General features: G+C 44.7%; 1 protein-coding gene and 1 pseudogene across 4 annotated transcripts in view; one reads left to right on the top strand and one right to left on the bottom strand.

Moving 5' to 3' along the window:
* Nucleotides 1-17,045, bottom strand: part of ZNF618 (zinc finger protein 618) — a 192,071-nt gene that overhangs the window by 123,168 nt on the left and 51,858 nt on the right. The window lies entirely within an intron of this gene.
* On the top strand, nucleotides 11,588-13,573 carry LOC142460184 (uncharacterized; annotated as a pseudogene).

Raw genomic sequence — 17,045 nt, 5'->3', positions numbered from 1 at the left:
CTCTAATTAGGCTTTCACCCCCAGAACGCCATTGAAATCATTCTCGTCAAGGACCCCATGGTTCTAAAGCACAAACATAAATTACTCTGTCCTCATCGTAGCTAACAAGGTTGATAAGTCCTTCTGGAAGCACGTTCTTTTCTTGGCTTTGACGATACTACAGATCTTGATTTTCCTCTCCCCTCTAGGGCCACTCACTCCCTTCAGTGTCTTCTGCTCCCCCGAGTCCGAGGCTCAGCCTGGGACTCCTCTCCACCTGTACTCACTCCCTCGGTGAGCTCCTCAAGCCCCACAGCTTTCAATGGCATCTACAGGAGGATGACTCATCCATTTCATAGTCACAGCCCAGGCCACTGGTCTCCTGAGCTCCAGACTTTTACATCCACCTGCTTACTGAGCATCAGCCCGTGCTATCTCAGAAACATCTTACACTTAGCAGGTCTAAATTACGGCTTCCCATTTCCCACTGCCATCCCACTAATCCTGCTCTTCCCCAAGTCTCACTCCATCTAATGAGGGCCCTGCCAAACATCTATGCTGTAATCACCCAGGATTCCCCTCTGTCCACTGTTCACATTTAATACACCAGCAGTTGTATTGGCGCCAACATCAAAGCTCATCCACATCTAATCTCTCTGCTCTATCTCCCAGTCTCCTCCCTCTCCTCCCAGGCAATGTCCCAAGCTAAGTCTTTCCTTTACTCATGGCTCACGAGGGAGGCTTTTAAAATACAAATCAGAAAGGACACTATAAAGTAGTAAAAAAAAATCCAAAGCATCGTGGGAAATATTTACAAAGCATATTCCGATAAGGGTCTAGTACCCAGAATAGAGAACTCTGATCATTCTTCAACAAGTATCCAACCAGAAAATGGACAAAGCAACAAAAACAGCCATTTCTTCAAAGAAGATACACCGAATGGCAAATAAGCGCATCACCATGAGTTATCAGAGAAATGTACATCAACCTCACCATGAAATGCCATGTCCTAGCCTCTACGATGTCCGTGTGAAGAAGTCCTGGTGGCACAATGGTGAAGCACTCAGTCACTAACCACAGTCTCCAGTTAGAACCCCACAGTGGCCCTGTGGGGCAATTCTGCTAGCCTGTTGGGTCACTAAGACTAGAAATCCATTCTGGGGCACAGAGCACAGCGGCTAGAATCAAACAAAGGAAGAACAACGAAGGTCGGCAAGGGTGTGGAGCCGGAGCTCTCCCCCATGGCTGCTCTCACCGTGACAGTGCGGCCACTGGGGAAACCACCGGGTAGTCTGGAAGGCCTTCAAAAAGGTAAAGCTAGAATCATTGTTTGGTATGTTAATTCTACTCCTAGATATAAGTTTTCAAAAAGTCTGTGGGAAAGTTCCATTATCTTTTCATTTTATTTTTGCACAAACCCATTGAAAGCCCTTATACTAAAAAAAACAGACATCCAAGCAAAAGCTTGTAAACAAATGTTCATAACAGCATCCACTGTTCCTGAAAACCCCAAACAGTGCAAACAACCCAAATGCTCATCGATGAATGGCTGTACAAAATGTGGTGCACCCCGTCATGAAGCAGCACTCCGTCCTACCCAGGAAGGAAGTCCTTCTACGTGCAAGGCACGGATGAACCTGAACCAGAGTCGGGCACAAAAGGTCACCCACGCTAGCATTCCTCCCATAGCATGAAATGTCTAGAACAGGCAAATCCATAGAGACAGAGAGCAGGTTAGGGGGTTGCTGTGAGGAGTTACTGTCAAATGGGCATAGGGCTTCCACTGGTGGTGACAAAAAGAGATCCAGAACTACATAAATTGTTATGAATGTACAACATTGTGAAATTATTAAAAGCCACTGACCTGCACACCTTAAATTGTGGACAACAGTAAATTTTAGGTAATTAAAAAAATCATTTTAATGGGGGTTCGTACAACTTTTATCACAACCCATACATACATCCATTGTGTCTAGAACATTTGCACATTTGTTGCCATCATCACTCTGCTTGAGCCCTTGGTATCAGCTCATTTCCCCCCCTTCTTCCCCGCTCCCCCTTCCCTCATGAACCCTTGATAATTTATAAATTATTACCTTGTCATATCTTACACTGTATGACATCTCCCTTCATCCACTTTTCTGTTGTCCATCCCCCAGGGAGGAGGTTATCTGTAGATCCCTTGTAATCGGTTCCCCCTTTACACCCCACCTTCCCTCCACCCTCCCAGTATCACCACTTTCAGCACTGGTCCTGAAGGGAACATCTGTCCTGGGTTCCCTGTGTTTCCAGTTACTATCTGTACCAGTGTACATCCTCTGGTCTAGCCAGGTCTCTAAGGTAGAAGTGGGATCATGATAGTGGGGTGGGGGTGGGGTAGAGGAAGCATTTAGGAGCTAGAGGAAAGTTGTATGTTTCATTGTTGCTACACTGTACCCTGACTGGCTCGTCTCCTCCCCATAACCCTTCTGTAAGGAGATGTCCAGTTGCGCACAGATGGGCTTTGGGTCCCTACTCCGCATTCCCCTTCATTCACAATGATTTGATTTTTTGTTCTTTGATGCCTGATACCTGATCCCACTGACACCTCATGATCACACTGGCTGGTGTGCTTCTTCCATGTGAGCTTTGTTGCTTCTCAGCTAGGTGGCCCCTTGTTTCCCTTCAAGCCTTTAAGACCCCAGACGCTATATCTTTTGATAGCTGGACACCATCAGCTTTCTTCACCACTTTTGCTTATGCACCCATATATCTTCAGAGATAGTATCAGGAAGGTGAGCACACAGTGGTATGATTATTTTGTTCTTTGATGTCTGATACCTGGTCCCTTTGACCTCTCATGATCACAAAGGCCCATGTGCTTCTTCCATGTGGGCTTTGTTGCTTCTGAACTAGATGGCCTCTTGTTTACCTTCAAGTCATAATTTTTAACTCACTCTTTATAAAATGTAATTCAAATAGAGCCAGCACCCCTACATAGCACGTTATAAAATCCAAATTCCTCCAATATTTTCACTGTGGCCTGCAAGAGCCTCCATGGCCTGATTGCCCCACAAATTTGGCTGCCTCCTCTCTTTCCACTTTGCCCGGACTTTGCCCATCCAGCCACAGTGGAGGTAGCACTGCTCCTCTGTGCTCCCATACTGAACACCTCCTGACTTACCTCTAGTCCCTGAGGACCATCCGGCAAGGACCATCCTGCTTGTCTTTGCTGAGCACGCAGTTGGTGCTAGGTGTTACCTGTTCATTAATGACTAACGGTGACTCCCTCCCAGGTGCCCAGAATTCATTCCTCACTTCTGCTCACTGCCCCTCTCAGCAGCTCCCCGTCCTTACTCACACTACAAGATCCATACAAATGAGTGACTGCTGGGGCCTCTCCCAACAACTTTCTGCCCACTCTTTCTAAACCCAATCATTTTCCCCAGGACTGTCCCAATGAACATAAAATTCCACATTTCTACAATTGTGATTCCGGGGGAATCATGAATACACATTGACCTGTTATTACGGTCTTCCCAGTGATTCACACCCACCAACTGCTCCACGAGAGAAAGATGTGGCAGCCTGCTTCTCTAAAGATGGACAGCCATGGAAGCCCTATGGGGGAAGTTCAATTCTGCTGTTCTGTAGGGTCACTGTGAGTTGGAATCAACTCAGCAGCAAGCTTGATTTGGGTACCCTTTCCCAAAGGGAGGAAAAACAATTGCCAGCAAATCAACTCTAACTAGTGGCCACCCATGTGTATCAGTAGAACTCCGTGTCACGGGGTTTCCGATGGTTGGTTTTCTTCTGAAGCGCAACCTCTCGGTGGGCTGTAACCTTCAACTTTTGGGGTCTTGCTGAACATTTTAGCCATTTGCACCTCCCAGGGACTCCTCCCCCATCTCATGCTAAACTCCCAGCAGCAGAAATATGGTGTTTGAACGTTTTGATCCTGTTGATCGTCAGCAGTCTGGAGTCCAGAAGAGTGTCGGTCCAGTCACCACTGTGTCCACAGCACCACCAGCGGAACATCATAGATCTGAGGTCTCCTGTGCTCCTGGGTGTGTTCTGATCAGACCGCAGTGGGAGAGGGGGGCGAGTTACAGCAACTACTCGCTCGCTCGCTCACTCACTCAACAAACATGAACGAACGAAGCGCTTCCTCTTGGCGAGACACCATGCCATGGGCTGGCGTGCTCACCCGGAATGATGGGACTTGAACCCTGAGTGGATTTTACTAAGATGCTCGCCATTTCTTGTCCATTCAAGAACAATCACTGCTTCCTGTGACCTGAGGTTTTAAGTAAATAAGCACATACGCACACAGGAGACCTTTGAGTCAGTGAAGAAGTCCACCAGCAACAGGAATGCATGCTTGAAATTTTTAAAATTTCTAAAGGAATTCAAGTATTAGATTGGGATCATATTTGAACTCTAGTTTCAAATGGTTAAACCTTGTGCACTATGTTTATGAGCAAATGAAGCATGCACAATGCCATCCCTGCCCCCATGTGACTGAAATGGCACTGCGTCCCCAGAAAACTACACAAAAACTAACTCTAAATATATTTTTTCATTCCTCCCTCCTCCCCACCCCACCCCCCCGCTGCTGAGTTTTGGTTTGCCAAAAGACAGGCACCCTCCCCACCCCAAGCTCTGAGCTGCGAACATGCAGAGTGTGTATCTCTGGATGAGTGAGATGAAGGCCACTCAGCATTTATTACACACCCTGGGAGCCCCTCGCTCCCCAGTCCCCTGAAGCAGGTCTGGAGTCCGAGCAAACACTTTTCACAAATCCTTTCGTCGCGAACAGCCAAACCCAAGATAAACACCCTGGAGTATCTGCTTCTTCACTCCACGCCCTGTGACTGCGCTTCCACTGTTTGCATCGGGTGGCCCATGATCATTGACCAGCAACAAGGAAGACAGACTGGCATCTGGATGTACTGCCAGAAAACACACACAGCACAAAATCACACTCTTCACTCTGGGGGTGCGTAAAGGAAAGGGCTGTTTGACTGTCCCCTGAGCACAGTCCAGCAAGAGCTTCTGCCCGCTGCTCACCATAGAGCTGGGGAAATTGAGGCCAGAGATCAGAGGCAGCATCTGACCCAGACTCAATGACTAGCTTTGCCTGCCTATTATGTGTCCACCATGAGAGGCAGGAAGTGACCAAACCTGGTAGGTGATGTTTCTGGTCAGGCTAGCCAGAATGGAGGATAGGGGGAATGGCATTATCACAGGTCCAGTCCTGGCTGTGACCCTGTCCTCTGGCCAATAAAGGGCAGCAAACCCTCTTAAAACAGTCACGAACAAACAGTCCATCAAAAACCACTGGGACACACACACACACACACACACACACACACCTGAATAAATCCCAATAAAGGGCATCGAACCCACTTACAACAGTCACGAACAAGCAGTCCATCAAAAACCACTGGGGACACACACACACACACACACACACACACACCTGAATAAACCCCAAATCAACTTTTCTTAGATCCACCACAAGGAAGCTGCGGTCAGTGGGCAAAACAGTGCGATACAAGTGAAGAGCAAGTGAGCCCAGGACATGGCTTCCTGGGAGCGGACTAGGAGCAGCTGACACTGGTAACTGCTGGGGACAGTCACACAGCGTCTAGAGCAGGGGTCCTCAAAGTATGGCCTGCAGACCACATGCATCCCACCGAGGACATTGATCCTGTCCGGTGGGTGTTTTTGCCCCGTTTTTTTTAACTTTAAAATAAGATATGTGCAGAGTGCATACGAATTTGTTTATAGTGTTTTTTTAAACTATAGTCCGGTTGATGGACAGTGGTCTGAGGGACAGTGAACTGGCCCCGTTTAAAAAATTTGAGGACCCCTGCTCTAGAGGCTGCATGCGGACCAACTTGAACCGTACGAACTCCTGGGGGCTCAGTCTGGGGAGAACTCCCAGAACTCCAACAGGTTCTCAAGGCAAACATCACAGAACAGAGAGAAATCCCCTCTTGCTACAGTTAAGGAAGAACAGTAACTTTCCCACACACCGAAAGGGAACATCACACTGAGCCTTCCATTCTCCAGACCAAAGAACTGCCTTCAACAGAAACTGCTTCACAAAGCCTGGCATGTGCCTTAGTGAGGGCAAGGGCCATCCACATGTCCCACCCTAGCATGTGCCATCAAGCCCAGCTTCAGGCAAGCCCATACGTGCCCAAGTACCACTGGATCCCTAGGGTTTCGAAGGCAAAGTTGTAGAACTAGAACCCCAGGCCTCTGGAAGGTACCTCTGGACTCACACCTGCAACCTTTCAGTTAGCAGTCAGGCACGCTAAGCATCTGCCCCACCTAGTACTCCTGTTTCCACCAAAAGTACAGTGCGCGTGCATGCTAAGTCAAAAGAGTAGGGTTCTCATTCATATATGCAAGAATTTACTTCAAACAGAGTGTGTTTAAACAAGTCTCGTGATGAGTGGGTGGCTGCAGACAAATACCCTTGTTTCTGTCTCCTTAGGGTGCCTTCAGAGCAAAGGCCCTATCAAGACAGTGGCTTCCCAGAGGATCTGCCGGGCCAGTTCACTTTAAGGCAGCTCAGAACCAGTTCAGAAGGTGCTCATGCGTACCTGGAGGACTCCAATCGGGGGAGATATTCTCAAAAAGCACGGGACCATCATGGGGCTCTTAGGGAAACTCACTGCCAGAGTCGATTCTGGCTCAGAGCCAGCCGTACAGGGCAGGGATGCCAGGGCTTTAACTTTCACACAGCTGTTCCCGCAGCGCCGGTGGTTTCACGCTGACCCTGTAGTAGGCAGCCCGTTAAGAAAACTCAAAACCGAATGGTTGGGGAAATAGCCAGGACAGTGGCACAGAACTGTTCTCCATCGGGGTGATGCACCTGTTCATTCTTTGAGGGTTGGCCTGGAAGGATTTCACTAGGGCTTCTCCAGCCCTGACCTTGCCCTCAGAGACTTATTTTCATTCCCAAATCCATAAAACGCTGAAGAGGCAGACAAGTTTAGTCCCTCAAGGGTGCCCAAACTGCCGCTTTAACCTGAGGTAAATCTAAGAGAGGTTTTAGATAAATAAAAAAGTGTACGCGTCCTGCAGGAGAGTAGGCTCTTTGCTCTTAGAGTGACAGCTTCAGAGACCCACAGGGCTCCCTATGAGTCTGAATCCACATGGGGGCAGGGAATTGGGGTTTTTTTGGGGGGGGTGTTAGTTGTTTAGGGTTTTCTAAGGTTTTTTTTTTTAGAATTCCTTAGGAAAGGGTTGGAGACATGTAAACACCACCTTCAGAAGCGTAAGACCTAGATCGATTTGCCTAGAAACAATAGCTTTGTATATTTTGACATTTTTGTTTAGTAAAGGTTTCCATAATTTTGTAGCAATATTTTATTTAAATTTGGTGAATCGGGTGAAGGGTCACAGAGCAGATCATCAGTTTCATCTTCAATCATTCATACACATTTTGTTCCAACTCATTCAGTGCAAGTCCCTCCAGATGCGATCACCTATTCCATGTGCTCCCGGGGTTCCTGTTCCATTCCTCCACCCTCTGCCCTCTGTCCTTGGTAAGTGCTGCCCTTTTGATCGTGAATGGGAGATGATTCTACCATAGGGGGGTAGTGGTGGTCATTACCAGACCTGAAGTGTCGCCATAGTCTCGGGGCCCTGCCTGTCTAGATCTGGCCAGTCAGCCTGGTCTCCCCTTTATGATTTTTATTCTGTTTCCTCTCCAGGGCCTTCCAATGGGGCCCTTCTCAGAGCAGTTGGTCCTGGGAGCCGGGCACCATCTTGCTGTGCTCGGAAGGTTGAGGAGACTGAGACTCATTAGTCCACTAGCCGGTTTCCCTAGGCCTTCTGAGTTTCATCATTCGTCTGGACAGGAGGAACCAAGAAGCCCTGGGGGCTGTTCACAAGCCTTTAATACCACAGTCGCTGCTGACCCAAGAAGGGTGTAGAATGCGGTCTCTGCGTCCTGTTACGTCAAATAGACCTTGGTATTTGTTCCCCAAGACTGTACTCCTGATTTCTCCCAGGCCCGTTCACACTTTCCCTCAAGGAATCTGGATATGTCTAAGAACGCCGCCTAACTTTGCTTCACCACATTGACTAATATATTTGCAGCAAAGGTAACTGCACATATATGAATAAGTATCCGGTCAGACCTATACATCTGTGAACAGATTCCCACTCTCCCTCCCCCACGCATTCAGTCTGCTTGTCTACCCGAGCATCTACAGAAAGATCTCCACCCCCATGCCCTCTCCCTCCCCCCTCTACCTCCCCCCACCCATGGCACAATTGTGCACATCACAGTATTTGCCTGGTGACTTTAACTCCTACAGACATCGTGGTGTCTTCTGCCTCCACCATCTTTGCCAGCCTCCCTTTATTGCGCATTGTCTTCCCCTTCAACCCAGTGGACACCCGTCTGCCCAGTGACCTCCCCTTCCATCCAGGTAACCACCAAAGAATGTTTCTTTTAGTGTGAACACCTTTTCATTTTTTTAAATGATAGATATGTCATGCAATATTTTTCCCTTTGTGACAGACGAATGCCGTCAGGATAAGTCCTCCAGGTTCATTCGTGCGAGGAGCTGTTTCACAAACGTGTGGTTATTCTTCAGTGTTGCTTTATGTTCCATTGTGTGTAGGTACCTGAGCCAATGACCCGATCCCCCACAGCGGGCCGTTTGGGTGTCTCATCTTCATGCTGCTGTAAAGCGCGCTGCAAGGAGCGCGGGCGGCATTTACGTCCGTGGGCAGCTCCTTTTTCTCTAGGCTCTACACCAAGTGTGCATGCCAAGTAGAGGGAGTGCGGGCACCGGGTTGGTTCATCTGCACCTTTCTGAGGAAGTGTTCCACCACTCTCCACAATGGCTGCCCCTTTTACAGTCCTGCCAGCGGTGAGTGAGCGCCCCGGTGTCTCCACACACTCGCCAGCATTTGTTGTCTTTTGAGGTATATTTTGGAAACCGCTATAATGCTGGGATGAAGTGATCATCTTGATGTAGCCATACTTTTTGACTTATCCTAGCGCAATATTCAAACTTCATAAAATCAAAGAGAAAGTCTTGAAAGGAAACAGAAGGGGGAAGAAATAATAATAATAATAGCAAACACCTTACCTGTAGAGAAACAGGGAAAAAGTTAAATTGGCCTACTTCTCAAACATCAAGCAATAAAGAAGAGTGGAGTGAAATATTTATTATGCATGAGCGGGGGGAAAAAACACCAACTCAAGAAGTGAATCCCAAGTGAAATTATTCCTCAAAAGCAAAGGAAAAAGAAAGACTTTTAGACAAAGACTGATGGACGTTGTTTCCAATAAAATCTGCCTTAATGTTAATAAATTTTAAAATAAGTTATTGAGAAAGAAGGAAAAAGGATATGAGTGGTAAACTTGGATCTACATAAAGAAAAGGAAGAACCTTAGGGAAAGAATAAGTGAAGGTAAAATAAAATCACTTTACAAGTGAATGGCCTCAATACGCTAACTAACAGGCACTAGAAGAAAAGGAAGAAAGAAAAGCACACCGTGCTAACAGGAGGGCTTCTGTTAATCATTTTACTGGGGCTCAGACAGCTCTTACCACAGTCCATACACACATCCACTGTGTCAGGCACATTTGCACATTTGTTGCCACCATCATTCTCAAAACATTTGCTTTCTACTTGAGCCCCTGGTATCAGCTCCCCCCACTGCCCTCTTCCACATGAACCCTTGATAGTTTATAAATTATTATTTTTTCATATCTTACACTGTCTGATACTAATTTCAGACAAAGCCAACTTCAGAGAAAGAAAAATTACAGGAGTAAAATGGGGCTTTAACTAATGATAAAGTAGACAGTTTTCAATGAGACCTATCATTCTCTAATGCGTTATTTGCCTAAACCACAGAGCATCAAAATATAAGAGGCAAAAACTGAAAACACTGTGAGGAGAAACAGACAAATCCACTGCTGTAATTGAAGAACTGAACACTTCTCAACCAGTAATTGATAGAACCAGCAGGCAGAAAATCAGTTAAGAATATAGTTGAACTTGGCAGCATCAATCAACTGGATCTAACTGACATTTATACAACACTTCATCCAATAGTAACAGAACATGCATTCTTATCCAGTTCACATGGAATGTTCATCAAAAGAGAATATATTCTGGGCCATAAAACATAAGTTCTAAAGTATAGAAATCATACAAAGTATTCTTCCAGACCATGAGGAAATTAAACTAAAAATCACTAAATAGCTAGGAAACCCTAAAATATTTGGAGGTTGAAAAACATGTTTCTAAGTAATACACAGTGAAAAAAGGAAATCTTAAAAGAATTATTTTAATATTTAACCTAATGAAAATTAAAATTCAACTTGCTTTATCAAAGCTTTGGAGATGCAGCAAAACCTGTTCTTAGAGGAAATTTTATAGTATTGGCTGCATATGTCATAACATCAATAATCTAAATTTTCATCTTCAAAACTAGAAGAAAAAATAAAGTGCTAAAATCGGAACAAAACAATAAAATTATGAACAGAAATAATAATTTCCAAAACAGGAAACAGGAAATGTTACTAAACCAAAAGCTGGTCTACTACAAAGATGAGTAAAATTGATGAACTTGCTAGGGCACGGGTGCTCAATACATCAATCGCTATCATCGCAATGTAGCGTGGTTAGATCACATGGCATTAAAAAAATAGATATAAGCCTACCATCAATCCGGTCACTTAACTGGTGTACAGCGCAGCCAATCAGGTGCAATCTTAGGTGTCAAACGCATGCGCAAACAACTGCGCTAACTGCAGGAAAACTGACAAGCTAAGTTACTACCAATTTTTAGACTTTGGGTTTTTTTCCCCTTAATTAAACGTGAGAAAGACTATTAAAATGAGTGGGGGAGCTGAACCAAGCAAGAAGACAAAAACGTATCACTTTCATACAGATTTCGACACTACAAGCCGACATTCAGCTCAAGTCCAGAGGCATGAACAGTTCTGGAACTTACTTGCAGAGGGAAAGTACCCACATATGAGAACATGAGCTACCTCCTTGACTACATTATTCAGCTCTACTCATTAACGTGAGTCAGCCTGTTCCCACAGAAAGATTGTTACATCCAAATCCCGTTCCACCATGACTGATGATCATTTGGAAGTGTGCTTGAGGCTGGCTGTCAGCAGCTACCGTCCGGACTATGCATCCCTGGCTCATTCCATTCAGTGCAAGTCATCAGAGCAAACTCAGGGAATGACAAAACTTGTGCATAGTTAATTGTGTTGTGTTGTGCAATATGGACTCATGCGGTTATGCAAGGTACACAAACATACATTGTACATATGAAGAATTCTCAATGCATTTATGAATAAATGTAATAAATAAATATGTTTTGCATTTTTGTAACTGGTAGATCATTTTATAAGTAGCTCGCATGCTGAAAAAGTGTGAGCACCCCTGTGCTAGGGTAACCAGAGTGGGGGAAATGAGAAAAAACAAAAATAATTCAGAAATGAAAACGTAGCCCTCACTCCTGATTCCAGAACATTAAAAGTCAGTCAAGAAATGTTATGAGATACGCTCTCTGCTCCCTCCTCCTCCTCCTGCTCTCTGCATGGACCTGGCCGTGGAGATCATGGCCATCCTGGAGGTCCTGGCTCTGGTGTCCCAGGAGCCATCAAGGTCACGTGAAAGAAGGAAGGATAAAGAAGATCCAGGGCTTGCATGTCATCGTTTTCTAGATACATTCTTGACCAAAGAATAAGATTGGAATAGAAATTTCAGGCAGATCTAGAAAAGACTAAAGACAGAGGTCACAGTTTCTGGCACTTCCCAAGGACAGGAGAAAAGGACCAAGAGCCGAGGACCTGTCCATGCGGGAATCATTGGCACTGGAAGACATGGCGGTGGAGTTCACCTAGGAGTGGCGGCCCCTAGACCCTGCTCAGAAGGACCTGTACCAGGATGTGATGCTGGAGCCCTTTGCCACCTGGTGCCCATTGGGTTTCAAGCTGAGACACGCGACATGCTCTCCAAGTTCGCAGGAGAACAGCCAGGGAAAACGAAAGATGAAAACCACAGCCTAAGTCATCGTGAAATTGAGAAAGTTGATGATCAACTGCAGAAGCAAGGCTAAGACCGAAGATGTCCAAAGATAATGGACCCATGCTAGGAACACAATGCATTTGGAAATGTTGTTCTTGAGAACTAAAGTCATCCTCCTTGAAGGCCAAGTGATAAGTTTGATCTGTATGGGAAAACTTGGAAATCCTATTTAGGTTTGGTGAACCAGAATAGAAGTTGTGAAATAAAGAAGCTTGTTGACTTTACTGTAGAGAAGTTTCTTTTGCATGCTCATCATGAACAAACTCAAATTGAAATCAGACTCTATAAAAACAGAAAAGCCATAGCCCTAAGTCACATCTCCAGAAGCCTAAGCAAATTCACCAAACAGCGCAAACTCACAACTGTACTGAATGTGGAAAAGCCTCTTCAAGATGTCTCAGCTTCCTGAACATGAGAACATCCATTCAGGAAAGAAACCCCATGGATGCAGTATATGTGGAAAAACTTTTCCCAAGAAGTTCAAGCTCCCTGAACATCAAAGAACTCACGGAGGAGAGAAACCCCATAAATGCAATGAATGGAGGAAGGCCTTCGTCAGGAATCTCAGCTTCGTGAGCACCAAAAGATTCTTACAGGAAGTGAACCCCACGTGTGCAGTGTATGTGGGACAGCATTCTCCAGAAAGTTCACGTTAACCAAACACCAGAGAACCAGAGGAGAGAGACCTTAGGTATGTACTGAATGCGGCAAAGCCTTCCCCAGGAAGGCAGAGCTCATTAGACATCCAAGAAATGAGCGAGGAAAAAAGCCCCATGGATGCAGTGAATGTGGGAAAGGTTTCCCCAGAAAGTCACAGCCCATCGTTCATCAGAAGACTCACACAGGACAGAAGGCCTCCTTATGCAGTGAATGTGGAAAAGGCTTCATTCAGAAGGGCAATTTCCTTGTACATCAACAAACTCATAAAGGAGAGATAGCTCGTCAGTGATTTCACACAGGAAAGACCCCCTTTGTATGTGGCCAATGTGGGAAATCTTGTTCTCAGATGTCAGGTCTTATTAGACGTTGGAGAACTCACACAGGAGCGAAACCACACACATGCGATGACTGGAAAAGCCGACACTACAGCCTGCTCAGGGCACACCAAAGAACTCACACAGAGAGAGCCCTTGTGGACGCAATGTGTGCGGGATAGCGTTCTCTCACACGCCCTGCCTTGTGGAACATACGAGGTTGCACACAAGAGAGAAATATGTAGAACCAGCGACAGTGGACCCTTCCACAGGTAGCCACACCTCATTACATACAAGTGAACTCACAGAGGGGAACACTCTGTCAAGACAGGGACTGCACAAATATCCACCACGGCAGCTCAGACGTCATTAAATATCTGTGGGCTCCTAACCGATAGGAATGGAGTCACTGTGGGACACCCTGTGGCAGGTGGGCACCCTCAGGAGCATTTGCCCAGCAAAGAACTCTTACGAATACAGTGAATATGGTAATGCCATCAGTGACCATTTACCTCTGATTTTGTATTACACAAAATAGATAGTAAAAAAAACTAGCACATTTAATGTGGAAATTTTCAAGCTTTCTAGCTCATGAAACCTTCTAAATTGTGTTGGATAGGTGTATACCATGAGTGACTGACAGGTGTATACTAAGACTAATTTGAATGTAGTGAGTGGAAAAGCCTTTTCTGTAAAGATAAATCCCATCATAAGGATCCCTAGTAACACACTGATTAAGACACCTTGGCTGCTAACCAAAAGGTTAGTGGTTCAAACCCACCCAAGCGTTCTGCGGGAGAAAGAGCTGATGATCAAATCCCATAGATTCTAGCCTTGACAACTCTCTGGGATAGTTGGATCTGTCACATGGTGCTGTTGTGATCTGACATCACCTCAACAGTACCGAACAGTGTCATCATTGGTGCTCACAGACCATGACTGAGCTCAGTGGGTAGAAATATAATTATAGTAGCAAAGCCTGTCCCCCCCTCATTCTATGTTGGACAGTTCATACTGGTTGGTCCTGTGGCAGGGGAATCAGTGGTATATTCTTTTTTAAAACTTTCTATTAAAAATCACTTTATTGGGGAAGAAAAAAGAACATTATGAACCATATACCTATAAATTTGATAACTTAGGTAAAATTAACCAATCCCTTGAAAGACACCATTTACAAAAGGTCACCCGAGGAAAAATAAATTATCTGAATAGGCCTCTACCTTTTAACAAATTGAATCAATAATAATGTTCTAAAACAGAAAGCACCAGATTCAGACAGTTTTACTAGTGGACTCTATCCAATATTTAAAGAAGAATTAATACTAACTCTTCTCAGTTTTCCAAAAATTAAGAGTAAGAAGCACGCCCCACCTCATTCATTCTACATGAGGTCAATGATGCCCTGCTGTTAAAACCAGAAAAAGACATTGCAAGAAGGAAAATTATAAACTAATCATTCTCACGAACCTAGATGTAAAAACCTTTAATATTAGCAAATCAAATCCAACTATGCAGAAAAAGAGTTGCACACCAGAGTGGGGCTTACTTCTGATATACTTGGCTTGCTCAATATTCAAAAATCAACTAATATAGTTTAACATATAAACACGCTAAAGATAATAGCATATCAATGGTTATAATACCATCAATTCATGAATTTTTAAAAATGCTAAGAAAACTACTAGGAATAAGAGGGGCCCATCTTCAATTTGATGCACGTGTACTTACAAAAAAGCCTACAGCTACTGTATGTGTGTGTGTGTGTATACATGAATGTACACACACACACACTTGAATATTTAATGGTGAGAAACTCAATGCTTTCCCCCTAAGATCATGAATAAGATAAGGATGTCCCCTTCTGACCATTCTATTTAACATTATACTGGAAATTCTATCTAATACAATTAGAAAAGAAATAAAGATACACTTCAAGAAGAAATTAAATAAACTTGTCTTTGTTCACTGATGATATAACTAACTGTCTATGTAGAAAGTTCAGAAGAATGAACCAAGACAAAAATCCTGGAACTAATAAGCAATTATATAGCAAGGTCACAAGATCCAAAGTTAATATTCAAAAGTCAATTGCTTTTGTACAGCAATGAACAACTGAAATCTGAAAATAAAAACAAAACAGTGGGTGTAGCGGAAAGCAGAACTGAACCGACAGGTTGGGGAAAGGGGCCAGCATGCCACGCCCACATGGAGGCAGGCCTGGCGGGAGGAAGAGAGAGAGCCTGACTGGACCACCCTGGCACACCAGGCTCAGAGGATAATGTCCCTGCGGGGAGGTAACAGGACACAGAGGGGATGGGGCAAATGACAACAGCATGTGTCACTCTGTCCCCTTACTGGAGAAAACTGAGACAGAGGACATTTGGGGGGTCACATGGAGGGAAGCAGCGTGGTCTGAACCCCCCAAAAGAGAGCCAATCAAGAAGGGAAAATACCTGGATAAACAATCCAGAAGAGAAAACAACAGTTCCTGGGCAGGGAGGGGGGGAGAGGGGGTGGGGGGTGGGAAAGTTGGGAGGTGGGGGAAAGGAAGTGATGTTAACAAACTGAGGGGCAAGGGAGTAACAAGTGATCCAAAATCTGTGGTAAGGAGGCTGTAAGAGGCCTGGTAGGGCTAGAGCAAGGGTAATGTAACTGAGAGGAAATATTGAAACCCAAATGAAGGCTGAGCATGATAGTGGGACAAAAGGAAAGTAAAAGGAAATAGAGGAAAGAACTAGGAGGTAAAGGGCATTTATAAAGGTCTAAATACAGATATGTACATATTTAAATATACTTATTTATGATTATGGGGAAATAGATTTATGTGCATATATTTATAGGTTTAGTATTAAGGTAGCAGATGGACATTGGGCCTCCACTCAAGTGCTCCCTCAATGCAAGAACACTTTGTATTAAACTGGCATTCCAAGATGCTCACCTTCCCAACATAATTGCTGAAGACAAAGCGGGTGCATAAGCAAATGTGGTGAAGAAAGCTGATGGTGCCCAGCTATCAAAAGATATAGCATCTGGGGTCTTAAAGGCTTGAAGGTAAACAAGCGGCCATCTAGCTGAAAAGCAACAAAGCCCACATGGAGGAAGCACACCAGCCTGTGTGATCACAAGGTGTCAAAGGGATCAGGTATCAAGCATCAAAGAAGAAAATATATTATTGTGAATGAGGGGGGATGCAGATGAGGGACCCAAAGCCCATCTGTGGGCAACTGGACATCCCCTTACAGAAGGGTCGACAGGAGGAGATGAGCCAGTCAGGGTGCAGCATAGCAATAATGAAACATACAACTTTTCTCTAGTTCTTAAATGCCTCCCCATCCCACTATCATGATCCCAATTCTACCTTACAAATCTGGTTAGACACTCATCCCAATTCTACCTTACAAACCTGGCTAGAGGATGTACACTGGTACAAATAGGAACTGGAAACACAGGGAATCCAGGACAGATAAACCCCACAGGACCAGTGGCAAGAGTGGTGATAATGGAAGGGTGGAGCGAAGGTGAGGTAGAAAGGGGGAACCAATTACAAGGATCTACATATAACCTCTTCTCTGGAGGATGAACAACAGAAAATTGGGTGAAGGGAGATGTTGGGCAGTGTTAAGATATGACAAAATAATAATCATTTATAAATTATCAAGGGTTCATGAGGGAGGGGGGAGCAGGGAGGGAGGGGGGAAATGAGGAGCTGATACCAGGGGCTCAAGTAGAAAGCAAATGTTTTGAGAATGATGATGACAACAAATGCGCAAATGTGCTTGACACAACGGATGTTCGTATGGATTGAGAAGCATTGTAAGAGCCCCCAATAAAATGATTAAAAACTAATAACAATAAAAAACAAAACACAACATCATATACATTCATACCAAAAAAGGTTAAACACTGAAGTATAAATGTAACAAAATATTTGCAAGAGTTATGTGGGGAAAATTCTTCTGAAAGTAACCAAAGGATATCTAAATACATGAAGAGATGTTCCATATTCACAGATAT

This window comes from Tenrec ecaudatus, chromosome 10 (assembly GCF_050624435.1).
Source record: "Tenrec ecaudatus isolate mTenEca1 chromosome 10, mTenEca1.hap1, whole genome shotgun sequence".
Classification (NCBI taxonomy): Eukaryota; Metazoa; Chordata; class Mammalia; order Afrosoricida; family Tenrecidae; genus Tenrec; species Tenrec ecaudatus.
This window is presented reverse-complemented; position numbering and strand designations above follow the sequence as displayed.